This window comes from Papaver somniferum, chromosome 6, assembly GCF_003573695.1.
Source record: "Papaver somniferum cultivar HN1 chromosome 6, ASM357369v1, whole genome shotgun sequence".
Taxonomy (NCBI): domain Eukaryota; kingdom Viridiplantae; phylum Streptophyta; class Magnoliopsida; order Ranunculales; family Papaveraceae; genus Papaver; species Papaver somniferum.
Window position 1 is genome coordinate 65,680,899 of NC_039363.1, and position 17,906 is coordinate 65,698,804.

At 36.7% G+C, this 17,906-nt stretch overlaps 1 pseudogene; it reads right to left on the bottom strand.

Annotated features, from left to right (window-relative positions):
* Nucleotides 1-13,763: 13,763 nt before the first annotated feature.
* On the bottom strand, nucleotides 13,764-13,863 carry LOC113292043 (annotated as a pseudogene).
* Nucleotides 13,864-17,906: the final 4,043 nt, after the last annotated feature.

The following is a 17,906-nucleotide window of genomic DNA, read 5'->3' on the forward strand; positions in this document are numbered from 1 at the left end:
TTGCTTGGCATGTTTTCTGCCACCTGTCTGTGTAGTGCATCAATGTTTCGCGGGGTCCGATAGCTAAAGAAAATAACATATCTAACCATGCCTTCGTAGTTTTGTTGTACATGTATGTTTCCAATAACACGGTTAAAAATTACTCAAATGATGGTAGTTTGTCATACCATGCCAGCTCTGATCCTGTTAAGCTGGCGGGAAAGTACCTACAAAGTACTACCTCATCTCTTTCCCAATGGGAAAGGACACGAGTGTAGTATCGTAGGTGAGCTGCGGGATCTGAGGTACCATTGTATGCTTGGAGCGAAGGTACCGGGCATTTCGCAGGGAAGGGTTCCCTTAAAATGCGAGAGGACAACGAAGATGTTGTTGCTTCCTGGAATACCTCCTCTAGTCTTGAGCCGGCGTGTCCGGTCTTTAATCCTTGGATTTATTTCCGCATCTTTTCCATTTGCTCCATAACCATGTCCACATTGTGAGCATCCTCGTAAAATGTCTCATCATAATGAGATTGAGAGGGCCTGTATGCGGGGTCCACTTCATTTGGATCGTGTCTTGTTCTCCTGGCTCCTCTTGGTGGGTTGAGACCACCCCTTTAGTGTCCAGAGATAGCTCCTTGATCACGCCCCTTTAAGGAAGAGTGAGTTTAGGAACCCTCGATCTGTACTTCCAACAAATCTTTCAGGTTTTGGTTCTCTTGAGACATCACATGCATTGCATCCTCATGCTCCTTGTTGCGCAGTAGCAGAGCTACCACATGCGCTGCCAATTGTTCTTCATTCTGAGCTCCATCACCCTGAGAAGTACTGTCATCTGGGTCCTCAGAGTCTTCCACCTTTTCTTCTGTTACTGGTACGTCAGGATCGATCTTAACTGGTGTTAGGTTTCCCAATCCTCGTTCGTTGGGAGCTAAGGTTCTGGGTAACCCTTCGTTGACTCTAGGAGGCTGAGTAACATGAGCAGGATCCGATGATGGCATGTTGTAAGGTGGTTGTACTCCAGATGTTTGCCTCATCCCCTCAGCAGGAATAGGTGGTCGGTTGGCTGCAGTTCTTCTTGCTATCTCGCTTTGTCCGTCCTCTGCTTCGTTTCTTTGATTTGCGCGTGACGTGTTTTAGGACCTCCCTATAGTAAAAGCGGTTCTAGAACTCGATGGTGCGTCACTTGGTTTCTGCATACCTTCAGCATTGTTGTCCTGAAAACGCAGGGTAAAAAAGACAAGGTCTGCTACTTTGGGACTTCGTAAAAGTAGCAATTACTGCCCTGACACAAAAGACGGCTAAGCAGCTTTTTCATAAAACTATCCGAATGAGGTTTGAAAAGATGGGTAATTAATTTTTGGAGGACACCTATAAAAAAACACGACAATAAATGTTGGCAATGAATGGAAAAGGTGCCGGACCCTTAAAGATTTGAAGCTAGTAAATGTTTTTTAAGATTTGTTCTCCTTAAATTCTCACTGAAATTCCCTAGTGTTCATAGGTACTCATATCCAAAGGATACTTTTTCAGAAAAGGTTCTTTCTTGTAAGAACAAAAATTTAACGTTTTTGAACACGTTTTAGAAAAAACTTTGTGGATCTACAATATTGGAAGTCTTTTGAGGCTAGGAACTCAAAGAAATTACGTAAAGGAAAAATGAACATATCACTAGAAAGTAAGATCCACCCTTCTTACACTAAGATCTCTTTTTCAAAGAAGATTTGTAAGAAATTAAAATGAAAGAATATTAAAAACTCAGACTTACGGAGCCTGTTTCTAGCGCCAAACTGTGACTACTATTTTTCCCATAGTCTACGTAATGTAAACAACTCAGAGAATACAATATTAAGTAGTAGTGATGTCTCAGTTGAACTAATATGGTTAAGTAATAAAAGGTACTCAAGATAAAGATAATAATAACGAACAATACTGAGGTAATGTAAATGCTACTAAGTTATCATGAGACACAAGAGATTACGTGGTTCGACTTTCATCTACGTCCAAAGGGTAATGAGTGATTGTTTGTATTAAGTGTGTTGTTACAAAGATCTTAAATGCTTCCCAAAGTAATAGAGAGAACTCAAGTGTTAGTAAATACTTGAGTTCTAAACATTAAAGAGGTATAAGCTTAAGGATAGATCTTCCGACAGGTATTGAATGCCCTTCTTTGTTGGTGAAGCTCGGTATTTATATCCCTTTCTGCTCTTGAAACATCCTCGATGTCTTTAGGTCCTTCGTATCCTAATGTATCTTCCATACAAATGGTACCTTTGTTGGCCGCACGCTCTCTCTAGTCGAGCTATGCCACCTCAGCTTACTCACGTTCCCTCGAGAACTTCCCAACCTTGGTACAGGTTGTACCTTCGTCCACCACGAGCTTTCGCCAGTCAGATAATGTCATCTCATCTTCTTCCTTGTTATTTGAACAAGTGTGTAGATAAGGGCTCGTTGCATTAAATGCTGACTAGATATGTCAGTTGTCTTTGTCCCTTCGACAGCTGCCACCTCCCTATGCTAGAGTCTACTTTACCATCTAAGTCGTCGAGGTATGCTTCCTCGAGATGAGATAAAGCAGATCAGGAAGGGATCCGCTGCTTCTCTGATACCCGTGCATCGCCAGGGCTAACTTGTTAACTTGTACACGACCGCTAAAAACGTGATACGTGCCCAAGAGAATATTGGTATTCACAATTATATATTAGTTTTCATTTTAGTAATAATATTGCATTTAATAGGATTAATCATGACATTTCTTACGATCTCCTTAATATCTTGACTTTGTCAACTAAGAAAGTTAATAAAAGACGGATGGAATAATAAAATAAGATCGATAAAATAGAACATCGTCGAGCTCGCCTTCAACGTTTAACATCAAAACTCGGTGCATGAGCTCTCATATAAAACCCATATCTTGACTTAACATTTTTCTTAAAATCGTTCAAATGATGCAAGTTGATCAAAACCATAAAGGGAAGAAGAACTTAATATTACTCTTTATTGAGTATCATCTCGGTATAGCATCATATTTTCCCATAAGGGGATAATAAAGCTAACGCGAAATCATATTTTTTACCCACATCTACGGCTAAAATCCTGAATTTATTAATTAGCAACACGAATGGTCTCCGCGAGTGACTTATCATTTTTTAAAATAGATTGTTTGCTTCTGCTTAAATACTTATCCCTATGCATCCTCATATTGTTGGGATTTCGAGTACAGGTACATTCATTTTCATCATTTTTACCTAGATAAGTCGTAGCATGTGGTTGTTCAATTTATTTAGGTGATGCTTGGTCAATATTAATATGAATTCTGGTTACTACATTTACGATCTTAAAAGAAACTTTGTTTTGAGATTGTAAGCTTCCATGTTACCAACAATAACATCATCAGTTATTTTTCTACTAGCATTATCTATTCATCTATTCTTTATTTTGCATCTTCATACCAGTGACTAGAATCATAACAACGATACGAGAGCCGTCAATTCTCATAACACCCTTCTCGAAGGAACCGTACGTGACATTCTCACGTCATACGGCTCCGTCCCGAAATCAGGACCTACTTTACTTTGACCAGGGGTCCTCGAACCAGTCTATCCTTGCATGAAAAAGAATTTTCATGGAATTGATAGCAGACAACGCCTACTCTACGACGAAGTCTGCAAATAATAGAAAAAACTACTACATCGACACTAGTAGATGAGTGTAGGGATGTGACTGTGCCCGAGCTTCCCAAGCTCTATGTTGTTGGGGAACTCTTCTAAGGTCTTACCACCTTCTTGACTGACTATACTTGATTCTTTGGAGTACTATAGGATTATATTCCGCACCGAAGTTTTATGCTTGTGGGATGGGGTGAAGTGGTCTCCTTCTCTATTGGAGTTCTTTTATGGACAGACTTTTGAGGATCAATAATTTTGGTTATATGTAAGAGAACCAGTTCTTGAGGTCTACAACTTTATTTTGTTTGTCAATCAAAATGATGAAGTAATTTTAACAATAGTTCTTGAAATAATGAATCAATCAGTTCAACAAGTACATATTCAAGATCTAGACAAGAAAGAATGCCAGTGAAATCTTACAAGAACTTGAAAACTTAGAAGATGAGGAGACTACAAGGAAGAACAAGAAACTACAAAAGTAACAGAAGTGGTCAAGAAATGTATTATCTTAAAACTATCAATAGTCCTAAAATTAGAATAAATGTGTTAGTTTGGTCCTGTTAACTTGGTTCAATTGCTCTAAGGTCCTTTTTCAAAATGTGTTTTTAGTTTGGTCCAAAAAAATTATTATTTGGTCATAGGATTGACATAACTCGCGTGGATGACGTCATGAGTTTTGAAACAGTATCAGAAATACCACTTTTCTTTCTTTTTTCTCCTCTCTCTTTCTCTTCATAAAAATAAACAAAAAATTTAAGTGTCTTTTGAACCATAAGTCAAAAAATAATAAATTTTATATATTTGGAAAACTCTTGACGAGACTCTTTCCACGAGTACCATTGTTGCTGTGTTTCAAGGGTTTTAATTTTTACGTCATCCGAGGACTACCATACGAGTTCATTCTACAAGATGAACTACTTGAATAAACTACCATACTAATTAGTTCATTCTACAAAGTGAACTACCATACGAGTTCATTCTACAACATGAACTAGTATAATGAACTATTATTACGAGTTTATTCTACCATGTGAAATACCATTATGAGTTTATTCTACAATGAGAAAACATATCACGAGTTCATTCTACAGTGTGAACTACCGTTCACAAGTTAATTTTACAATATGAACTAACATAATGAATACTTATTACGAGTTCATTCTACAATATGAACTATCATAATTAACTACGATTACGCGTTCATTTTACAAAATGATACCGTTCCTACAATATGAAAAACCATTATGAGTTCATTCTATAATATGAACACATATCACGAGTTCATTCTACAATATGAACTACCGTTTATGAGGTTAATTTTACAATATGAACTACCTTAATGAATACCTATTACGAGTTCATTCTACAATATGAACTACCATAATTAACTATGATTACGAGTTCATTTTACAAAATGATACCATTGCTACAATATGAAAAACCATTATGAGTTCATTCTACAATATGAATACCTATCACGAGTTCATTCGACAATAATAAACTACCAATACAATTTCATTCTTCAAAATGAACTATTATTACGAGATCATTCCACAAAATTAACTGTTAAAACTAGAATGAACTATCATGCTCTAAAATAGTGTTCTTTCCTTAATATGAACTACCATTATCTTGAAAAAAATTTAATGTTTCGAAACATAGTATAATGGGTACTCGTTGTGGATCTCGTCGAGACCTTTCCGAATATATAACATTTATAGTTTTCGACTTATTTTGGGAGATACTTTAGAAAAAAATTTGTTTATGTTAAGAATTGAGTGAAACCGGTAGAGAGAAAATAAAGAAGAAAGAGAAAAAAGAAGATAATACGACTATATATCACATGTTTTAAAATAAGAGAGAGAAAATAATATTTGGAGTATTTTAATATTTTTGAATATATAAGGATCAAAGTAAACTCCCCTTTTGTTGGTAGACCAAACTAACTTTGTACCACCTAAAATAGGACCAAACTGAAATTACCCCTTATATTTTGTCGCTTGCAAGTATATGTCCAACAAATAAAATAGGAATGGGATCCATGGATATCAAAATGAGTAAATTTGGCTACTGGCATCGATGACAAGTGTGGGTAAAATCGATAACATCCAAGATCGATTGCAGAATATGTATATCGAGACAAGCTCTCGAAAAGTATAAGCATTTCCAGAAAGTATGGATACCTAAATCTTAGATCAATTGCACCCAGTATAGATGCCAAGAGCGTAAGTGAAACTGCAAGAAATCTTCATATATCTATCAAAATATTTTTGAATATCATAGAGATCAAGTAACTATAACATGGAAGAGAAGAAAATAAAGAGTAACTTAGTTTTATCTACACCACCTTACAAAAAACGAAGGAAAAATCATCAACAAGCTAAATTTGGTAAACCATGTAAAGCTTTATTCTGACTTTTCAGCGAGGAAAAGTAAAGGGGATATCTTTTAGAAGGTAACAGAGGTACAACTTGTGATCTTGGAGTGGTGGACGATTAAGCAAAGCGGATGAAGCTAGAACGCAAAATATACGCGCTGGTGAATCACTTAAAATAATGAAGAGGATAAACTGGTCAATGAGATTGTATTGATACTAGGATATTGAATGTACAACTCAAATTTAAATTTGTAGAATTTCATATTGGACTAGTCAAGTATTTTTTATCATCTTGGTATTTTCATCATCAATAAAATCCAGGTATCATTGTTTTTGCTTTCTCACATTTTAAATGTTATATTATTAAAATGATGAGGGTACCAAGTATACCACAATATTTTTTATATCAACCTACACATACTCACCTTGTATAATCTTTTGCAGAAATAAAAACCTTAAGATTATTTCGACAATGAGATCTTGGAAATAGTCAAAGTTCTGTTCGAACCAACTATGAGATCTTTATTAATATGTGATTAACGTACAAATGTATTCACTTTCATTATAAGGTGAAACAATATAACGATGAACTAAAGGAAAACTGCTGGGCAGAAAAATTTCGGGACCTAGTTTAATTTTGAATACTCTAAGAATTAAGTCGTTATACAAATTAACTACCGCAACTTCGTATAGTTTAGACCAAGTAAACACTCCTTCGCTACTCAGTTTCTCCATTATCCCTGCGCTTAATAGCAATCTTATCAACTACATGAATCCCAAGAGGGTACACTATCTTGAGTTGTTTCACCAATTTGAAGAATTTTGCACTCAAATCTTTTGAATCGTAACCTGAAACAACAAAGTATTAATTTTGTTCCAGTAACCAACTCACTTATGATCAGTGTAGTTAATATCAGTCCCACCGGAAGATAATATCATAAATTGTCATGTATCGGCCTTTAACATGGACGATACGTAAAATATCGACGATACATGAATATTCCGAGCATATCGGCTGGGATAAAAGTTCTAAGATCTTTACCAGCTCGATACGAGTCTAAGAAATATGTCATCACAGAAGGAAACGATCTTTCAACTTTTTTGAGAAGTAATCTTATTGGAAAACTAAAGACCTTCGATCTTGAACAAAATAAAAAATCGAAGGTGTGTGATCTTTTTGATAGATCTCATGTCACCTTTTGTCATGTGACTCTATGTATGGAAGATGAGACCACTTTAATCTCCATATTGTCTTTCAACAATTCAACAAAATTCTTCGAATAAGGAAAAGGAATTAAGTCTGATAAACATTTCCCTTCCAGATTACATACTCATAAAAGGGTAGAAATCCGGGAAAAAAGATAGTACTCCTCAATCTTTGAAGTGTTTTAGTTTTGGATATCTCAATTCTAAGTGTTCAAATAAGGAATATTGTAAAAGACCGAAAGTGTATATGGCTACTCTTGACTAGGATTCATAGAAAGATGATCTTGTTCTTCATACCGATAGTATTACCTATCTTGCTGGTGATTATTTTATTACGATTCCGAGGTCTCTGATAAACATTCACAATATTCTTTGATCAATAATATCTATGAAGTAAAGCAAATTAGTCTCTTAGGAGACTATATTCACTTAATGAAGGAAATCTTAACTCAAGAGAGTTCAAATTTTCACTTGAAAAAGAACAAAATGAGGGATCCGTTGACATTGGGTTTATTTAACTAGATTTGACATAGTACGATATTTGTTAGATCACGGAACAATGATGATGGAGATTAACTCTAATAATCTCGATTATTTGGTTGGACCCGCTGCACCCCATAACTTTTCAACCATCACAGTTTTCACTTTTAAATTATTTGGATTTCTCTCTCTTATCTCTATCTATTTGCAGTTCTTCCTCAATATTTAAGAAGATAACGGACCTTTAATCTTCAACCCATATAATTTTTTAAAATTAATATCAGCATGATTTTGTTCTTGTTGTAGTACTTCCGGTCTTTCTTAGTTTAGCTTTTTTAATCATAATCATCCTCTTGACTTCAAATAGGATTCATTATTCAATTCACCTATAATTATAATAGGATAAAACTTATTAACAAAATCCACTAGTAACAAATATAAAACATATGTAAGTAGATTAATGGGTTAAACTAGTATTTGAGAAAAATACAAAAAAAAATTTGGTGAGATGGTTAATCATAGTGAATCACAAATCCGGAATCAAAAAGTGGATTCAAATGTTATATATAGCATGTGACGAATCAAGACTTGTTTTTCTTTTCCAATATCAAAAAATTTGAACAGAGAAAACAAAGGGGACAAAAATACAAAGAAACAAACAAATGAACCTTAGAAAAGAAAACTTCTTTTTTTTACAGAACCAAATAACCCTTTCATCTTCCCATTAACATAGAAGATTTTTTCTATACCGTCTAAGACGTAATCCAATCACATTTACTAAGTTTACAATAAACTATATTTAAATTCGAACGATTTTCTAACTTTCCGTTCGATTCTAAGAGGGATCAGTTCTTTATTGATATATTTCAAAATTGATGTTCCATCGGATAAAGGAGTATAAATTTTGATAAAGATTCTAAGTCAGCTCATTACTAATTAAGAATTTCAAAATTAAAATACTAGAGATCTTTAGAAAAATTCAAAGATTAAACAACTAGAAACAATATCTTACTAGTTTTATCCAGGTTTCAGAATATGGCAAGAGTGGAAAATACCGATTGTGTGATATGTATTCATAGTCCGTGAAAATACGGGGGTACCAAAATACACCACCAACTTTTTCTTAGGCAGCCTGTATAGAATAAAATCGAATACAATTCTGAGAGTTCAACTTAATGAACCTCAATCAAGAATTATATGAAGAGCGTATATTTATTTATCTCACAATCAGAATGTAAACATAGACAAGTCCGTGAACCTGATTATAACACAGAACGTGAGAGTACTTGGACAATTCCAAAGATCGATCAAGAATCAATTTAGTCGTATCCAACAATTGTGATGGACTTATCTACTTGAATTGATTTTAACGTACAACTTGTGATATTTCATTTATAAATATAAACAATATGATGCGGAAAATAAATAACACAGACACCAGAAATTTTGTTAACGAGGAACCGCAAATGCAGAAAACCCCCGGGACCTAGTCCATATTTGACCGTCAAACTGTATTAAGCCGCTATAAACACTATCATACTATCAGAACTTCAGACTAGAATGTAGTTGAGACCTAATTAAACAGTCACGGGAATTCAGTTACATTCGCGCTTTTGAGGCCTCTTGAATCCCAGCAGCACTCCGCGCAATTGATTCCCTTAGCTGACTTCCTTTGTAGCCTAAGAATCTCTTCAACTCAATTGAAGACTTTAAACGAATCTACCTCCCACAGATAAGCCTATATGTGATTTCCTTTCTGATCAAAGATCATGGTGAGGTAGGAATTCGATTGCAATACACAAAGTCTAGCAAACTTCAAAATCCGGTCTTATGACTCCCGAATAGCAGCCTAGATTATTATTCACCTCACAAGCATAATTTGTGGAATCATAAAGTCTGAGACGAAAAAACTTTGTGATTTATATCTATCTTGTTTGTTGGAGCAAGGCTTGACAATCAAAACAATATCAGGATACACGAAGTATCAAGATAAAGATGGTTGGACCTGGCTTCACGAATCCCTAGGTGAAGTCTTTTTAGTTGATAAACCCTATAAGGGTTTGAAGGAGAGGACGACTCTAGTTTACAATTAGGACACGCAATAATACTGTCAGGGATTCAAAGATCCCAGTTGTTTGAGGCTCTTCTTATATAGACTTTCAAGATCAAGGTTGCTTTGGATTTAAGGTAAGGTAGCTTCGGAATCAAGCAATCAATAATCACCGTTAGATGAAAAACCTGACTTGAGATTAAAATAACAGAATATACACTATGGTTAGGATTAACCATAACCGAACCGTGTAGAATGACTTGTTCACGAAAGGTTAGCCAAAATTATCCAATTGAACGATAAGCTTAACCATTTTCATATAACATTTTAATACTTTAATCTTGAGCAACAATGTGATCAAACATGTCTAAATAATATTTTTAGAGAGTTGTTCAAATGCCAATTATCTCATAGAAATAATTCCGATGCATCTGATATATTCGAAAGGGTAATTAAGTATGTGTATCGTACATGTATTGTACTTGTTCGTGAGTATTTTTGTCATGGTACATGTACCGGGTATGTATACCCTTAAGACAATAACAGGTTCAAGAATCCAGAGATCTTTTCTGGTTTGCATACTGGGTATGCGTACCTTATCGGTTTGGAAACCAACAGATCTTTTTCGGTTTGCATACTAGGTATTCGTACTTTCCAGATTCACGAGTCCGCAGACTTTTTATGATAAGAATACTGGGTATGCGTGTAATACTCCGATTTCGGCAGTGGTTCGCCGACTGGAATATAGGTAATGGTTTGTCCTTTCCTAACACTGAGGCCCGATGGGTACACTTGATTGAGTTGTGGGAAGAACTTCTCAGTTAAACATGCTCGGCTGGAAGTAGCCATGGGATGAGTGACCTCTTGATAGACACATTTTTGTGTCGATTTGTCTCGATTCCATATATTGTTAGGGCTCATTTTTGTACTTATTATGGTGTTTTATTTATTTGTAGGTATTTTTGGCCAATAAACATTTTTGGAAAAAATTGGCTCGAAAAGTTGTCGGAAAGCACCCGGAGGACACTTGCTATTCGGACCCCCGGTTTGGATAAGGGGCACCCCTAGGACACCCCTTAAGGCAGTTGCTAAAGGCACCCCTACTCTGGATAGGGGGAAACCATCTTCATTATTTGAATTCTGGTTTATGGCGGGAAAACAAACCAGCATGCATGCAGATTACGGTTCACATTATTGGGAAGATTTAAGGAGATTCAATCTCGGATTTTTTTTGGGCTGGACTTCCTATAGCATAACAGGGTCGGTATATGTGATTGGATCGAATGAATTGGGTTAGATCGACCGGGAGAAGGAAACAGAGGTGTTGTGGTCACGGGTTGTTGTTGGAGTATTTTTCGACAATTCAGGGAGATTAAAGCCTAGAAAAGCTTCCCCAACATTCGTAGTTATCTAATAAAGAGTTTGGAAGTATTGGGAGAGGTCAAATACGCGTGAAGAGAGTTTGGTAGAAAGAAAACTCTGAAACTTGCTGTGGAGATAAACCAAGATTTTGGGGGAGATTTAATCGAGCTGTGGCCTATAAAAGGAGAGGGGATAAGTCATATAAGGGGGACGAAACCCTAGGATAAGTTTAGAGGAGAATAGAGAGCTCCAGAGATCGAGTTGCAGGAAAAATACAATATTTTGCTGCTACTGCTGAAGAGGAAGAACACGAAGAACATTGACGCACAAGCAACTGTCGCAGCAAACTATCGTTGTTTCACAGCAGTACCTATGTGTCGTTCATCACAGCGGTTGCATTAGGTCTTTAGCTACTATTTCTCCCTGTAACAGTGATTCTGCAACACCAACAAACTGTTGCGAATCGTCTGTATTATCACTTTTCATCTTTTTAATCATCTTTTGAGCCATAAACAATTATTTTGAGATCATGATTAATATGAGGAGCTAAACCCCATTGCTGAGGCGATAGAGGAAGCTATTTTTCCAACAAAAAGCGGTACAATCTATTTTATTTAATTTATTGCAATTATTATTATGATTATTTGCCTTGAACTATTATTGAATATGATTTTTATTTGAGTGATTGTGATCTACTTTGATGGAGTATGCTTAGTTTACAGACTCTTGATGCTTCATACTTGGTATTTACAATTATTACTTTTGAAAATCTATTAGTTGCAATATTTTAGAATCAAATTAAACGAGAAAATTGCATGATTATAAATATTTGGACCAAATCACTTTGAACTTGAAAAATAGTGGAATCTTAGCCTCAGTGTTCTTTTAATATTGATACCAACTTTGTCAGTGTTTGTTATAATTATTAGTGAGTTTTCTATTTAGTTTTGAATTTAAGTCTAAAGTTATCCTTCACAAGTTCGAGAATCGAATCACTTTTTACCACTATCTACAAATCACATCAATTTTTGGCGCCGCCGACGCGGACTTGTTTTTAGGGTTTTAGATTATTTTTTTTATTATTTTTGTGTTTTTTTTTATGTTTTTGGGTATTTACTTGTGTCTACAGGTTCTGGATCATAAAGAAAATTGAGCCAAAGAGTTTGGTGATTTCATAAAGACTTGGAGCTAAAGATTAAAGAAAAAAGAACAGAAAAGAAGACAATTTTATTTTAGACAATTTTAGTTTAGGGTTTGTTTATTTTCTTTTAGAAAAAAAAAACTGTATTAGGGTTTATTATTTTTGTAATTTTTCTTTTCTTTTTGGACTTTTGGACTTTTGTACTTTGGGACATTATTTTTTTATCACCCCACAGAAGGGTACTTTAAATATAAACTGTTTGCAGAGAAGGAGGACAATTACGATATTGTCTCTGCACCTTAGGTTCGTACACTTGACATCGGAGTCAGTGGCCCGAGTCGACTACAACCGATTCATCCCCCGTCTGGAACGGGAGATAAGATTCTAAACACCCGCGAATCCCCTGTCAGCGAGTTACTGGACTCCTTCGTATGCATATATGTTGAGGATTGAATACGGACATTTATTTTTCTAGTAAAGGGTAAGTCCTGGCCATACAAGATAAGGTATCGTATTTCATCACCGTTCTTTTCTTGCCCGCTTTAGGAACACGTAACCTACGCGAACCTAAGCCTAAAATTTTGACTAGAACGAGACAGATAGGGTAACGAGCTTAACAAGAAAGTCATTCGAAAAATATTGGCTACTCTTTTAAGCATACTTCGAAGTTCTTGACGGTTTCTGTAAGTTGAATGCGTGACTGCGCCGCCTTGTAATACCGGTGAGGCCTTGGGTATCAAAGCTCCACCGAGCTTCCCTCGCCTCTATTCAACTTACTTTAACTTGGAGTTATTCCAGAAGGGTTTGCTTAAATTGTAACGAATTCCCGTTTCGAAGGATTAGAAGCTGGTCTAGAAACAATCTAAGTGGAGCCATCATGCTTTTTGTTTGCTAGAAATCAATAGGTTTGATTTGGTTGAGTCGGCCTTGATCTGTGTTTGCTTACCCTTCCAGTTTAGAAAATTCTATTATATGCCTGAACGTAAAAGAGACGCACTAGGTAGATTTGTTAAAGAGAAACCTAGTAGTTCGAAGCGTATCGATTACCTTAATCTAGAGAGTCCGAATTTTGAAGAGTCTATTTTTGAACGTCCTTTGACTGAGGAGAGAATCCATGTTGCTCCGATAGCGCCAGAAATGGCAACTTTGAAAGATTTGTTGAATCCAACTAGGACTACTCGTCCCTCATGTATCAGGTTAGCTGAGACGGAAGCAACTTATGAACTTAAACCTGGGACCTTACAGCTGCTCCCAATCTTTTTAGGGAAAGAAAATGAAAACCCCTTTTTCCATGTTAGGGACTTTGAGGAAATTTGTAGTACCCTCAGGATTAGAAACCTAGATGATGATGCTTTGAAACTTAGGTTATTTCCCTTTTCCCTGAAAGATAAAGCTAAATCATGGCTATATAGTTTGGCTTCCGGGTCAATCGAAACGTATGAACAACTTACATCTGCCTTTTTGAACAAGTTTTTCCCTAGGCACAAAACATCGTATATTAGGACGCAAATCTGCACGTTTTCTCAACAGGAGGGAGAAACTTTGTATAGGTATTTGGAAAGGTTCAATGATTTATTAGCCCAATGTCCTCATCATGGTTTAGAGAAAGTAAGGTTAGTTCAAATCCTTTATGAGGGTTTAGATTATCCCACCACAACCACAGTAGAATCTATGTGTACTAGTGGATTTGAGAACCAAACAGTTGATAACGCGATGACATATTTGCATGAAGTCGTTGAAGAGACCCAACAATGGGAAAGTAGTAGGGGACCCCAGAAAATAATTCTTCTCGACAGAGGAAACGTTAATAGGGTAGAAGGAGGCTATGAATCAGAGGCCAAAATTGCTGCTATAGCGAAAAGGTTAGAAGCTTTAGAAGTGGGTAACACTAGTGGTAGATTGGAGCCTTTTTGGGAAGGCCAGAATAATGAAGAGCAAGACAATGCTCTATATAATAACACTAGGTTTGATAATCGTCAGAAGTTTGAACCATATTCAGAAACCTATAATCCTGGTTGGAGAAACCATCCGAACTTTTCATGGTCTAAAAGCCAGAGTCAGGGTCAGTCTAATAATTCTAATGCTCCCCCAGGTTTTGGCTACACTAGGAATACATCAGGCCCAGAAAATAAAATGACTAGCTTAGAGGAATCTATTAAGATGTTAGCAAAAACTCAGGAAATGTTACCACAGAGCCATGTTAGTTTTCAACAGGAAACCAAGCAGAATTTTCAAACTAATGCTCACAGCCTTGCTAAGTTAGAACTTTAAGTCGGCCAAATAACTAAGACCTTAAGTGAGAGAGATAATGGTAGGTTCCCTAGTCAGACTAATCCCAATCCTAGAGGAGTTCATGAAGTAGGTACAAAACCATCGAATCAATTGAATGCTATTAGAACCCTTAGGAGTGGTAGAATAGTAGACAATCAGGTAACCATGCCCGATAGTGAACATTGTAGTTCACCCCTCAGGACCACTAGCTAAGGAAACTGATAAAATTTCTGATGATGCCAACTTAGTTCCTGAGAGGTCTGATTCTGTGCCTAGAGCCCCATTTCCTCAGCTATTAGTACCAACAAAGAAGGAATCGAACTTTACTGACATATTGGAGGCTTTTAAGCAAGTTACCATAAACCTTCCTTTATTAGATGCAATTAGGAAAATTCCTGCTTGTGCCAAGTTCCTTAAGGATATGTGTACGCGAAAGCGAAAACTTAGCGTCCATAAGAAAGCCTTTTTAGCTCGTCGCGTAAGTTCAATTATTCAAAACACTACAACTCCAAAGTACAAAGACCCAGGTTCCCATACCATTGCTTGTATAATAGGTAAACACCGGGTAGAAAAACTTTACTTGACTTAGGAGCCAGTGTGAACCTACTTCCGTACCATGTGTACTTACAGCTCAGACTTGGTGAAATGAAACCTACTCAGATAACACTGCAGTTAGCTGATAGGTCTGTTAAAATTCCTCGAGGTGTTATTGAGGATGTCCTTATTGAGGTCGACAAGTTTATCTATCCAGTGGATTTCGTGGTCCTAGATACTCAACCTGTCCCTGACCCAGAGAACCAGATACCTGTGATTTTAGGTCGCCCGTTTTTAGCTACGTCGAATGCGATCATTAACTGTCGAAATGGTGTGATGAATTTATCTTTTGGTAATATGACTATAGAGATGAACATTTTTAATGTCAGTAAGCTACCTTATGAGCTAGATGACACATGTGTTGAAGAGGTGAACATGATAGAAGCCTTAGTTCAGAAGTCATTACCAAACATTTTATTTGAAGACCCATTAGAAAGTTGTCTATCCCATTTTGGTTTAGATTTTGATGACGATAGCACTATTGAACAAGTGAATGCTCTATTAGATTCTACCCCTGTGTTAGACACTGATAGATGGAAAGCTAGGTTCGAACCGTTACCAGTTTCTGAGACTACCCTAATTCCTTCTTTAGAAGAGCCCCCAAAGTTGGACCTTAAACCACTACCCGATACTCTAAAGTATGTGTTTTTAGGCCCATCTGAGACTTTACCTGTGATTGTAGCTTCCGATTTGGATAGTGATCAGGAAAGTAGGCTAGTAAAAGTACTTCAAGACAATAAGGAAGCTTTAGGGTGGACTATAGCAGACATTAAGGGTATAAGTCCTACTGTGTGTATGCATCAGATTCATTTAGAGGAAGACTCCAAACCTTCTAGGGAGATGCAACGTCGACTGAACCCTAACATGAAAGAGGTAGTTCGAAAAGAGGTGCTTAAGTTGTTAGATGCGGGTATTATTTACCCAATTTCAGACATAAGTGGGTCAGCCCTGTTTCAGGTTGTCCTCAAAATCAGTATCACTATAGTCCAGAATGATAAAAAATGAATTATCCCAACCCGATGACCACGGGATGGCGTGTGTGTATTGACTATAGTAATTGAAACAAGGTCACAAGGAAGTCACTTTCCTCTTTCTTTTTCACCAAATGCTAGAGCGATTAGCTGGACATAGTCACTATCGCTTCTTAGATGGCTACTCCGGTTATAAGCGTTATTTGCCCAGAAGACCAAGAGAAAACCACTTTTACCTGTCCCTTTGGTACCTTTGCGTATAGACGCATGCCTTTCGGGTTATGTAATGCCCCTGCGACTTTTCAGCGTTGTATGATGAGCATATTTTCTGATATGGTAGAACGGTTTTTAGAGGTCTTTATGGGATTTTTAGTATTTGGTTCATCTTTTGATGAGTGCTTGCATCATTTGACATTAGTGTTGACTAGGTGTAAGGAAAAGAATTTAGTGCTTAATTGGGAAAAATGCCATTTCATGGTTGAATCAGGAATTGTCTTAGGGCACATCGTTTCTTCAAAGGGTATAGAGGTAGACAAAGCCAAATTGACCTTATTAAGACTTACAGGTCCCAAAAACCGTAAAAGATATTAGGTCATTCTTAGGGCATGCAGGTTTTTACCGTCGATTCATTAAGGATTTTAGCTTGATTTCTAGACCTCTTTGCAATTTGCTTGCAAAAGATGTTAAGTTTGTCTTTGATGATGCTTGCTTAAAGGCTTTTGATAAGCTTAAGACTTTACTCACTACTGCCCCGATAGTCCAGGCACCTAACTGGAACCTACCCTTTGAAATTATGTGTGATGCTTCAGATTATGCTATAGGCGTTGTGCTAGGTCAGCGAGAAAACAAATTACTCCATGTGATTTACTATGCTAGCAAAACTCTGAATGATGCCCAAATGAACTATACAACTACCGAGAAGGAATTGCTAGCCATCGTGTTTGCCTTGGATAAGTTTAGATCCTATTTATTAGGTTCTAAGATCGTAATCTATACTGATCATGCTGCTTTGAAATACCTTTTGTCTAAGAAGGATACCAAACCTAGATTGATTAGATGGATCCTTTTGTTACAAGAATTTTGTCCAGACATTAGAGACAAAAAGGGTGCAGAGAATGTGGTAGCAGACCACTTGTCTAGGCTAGTTTTTAGTTCCCCTATTAATTCCCTTCCTATAAGGGATAGTTTTCCTGATGAACAATTGTTCTCTGTTTCCCAATCACCTTGGTATGCAGATATAGTGAATTATCTTGTTACTGGTCGAATGGCTCAACATTGGGGTAAGCAGGATCGTTCTAGGTTTTTAGCCGAGGTTAAGCATTTCTTTTGGGACGATCCTTATCTGTTTAAGTATTGTCCGGACCATATTATTAGGAGATGTGTATCTGAGAGTGACCAGTCTAGTATTATCTCCTTTTGTCATGAACATGCATGTGGGGGTCATTTAGTGCTAAGAAGACTGCTGCTAAGATTTTGCAGTATGGATTTTACTGGTCTTCGTTGTTTAAAGATTCCCATAGTCATTGTGTTTCTTGTGAGCGTTGCCAGAAATTAGGAACCATTTCCCGTAGAAATATGATGCCTTTGAACCCTATTTTAGTGATTGAGGTCTTTGATGTGTGGGGCATTGATTTTATGGGTCCATTTCCTATTTCGTTTGGTTATCTTTACATACTTGTCACTGTAGACTATGTGTCTAAGTGGGTTGAGGCGGTTCCGTGTAAAACAAATGACCACAGGGTCGTAGTCCAGTTTTTGAAAGAGAATATACTTACACGTTTTGGTACGTCGCGAGCTATAATTAGTGA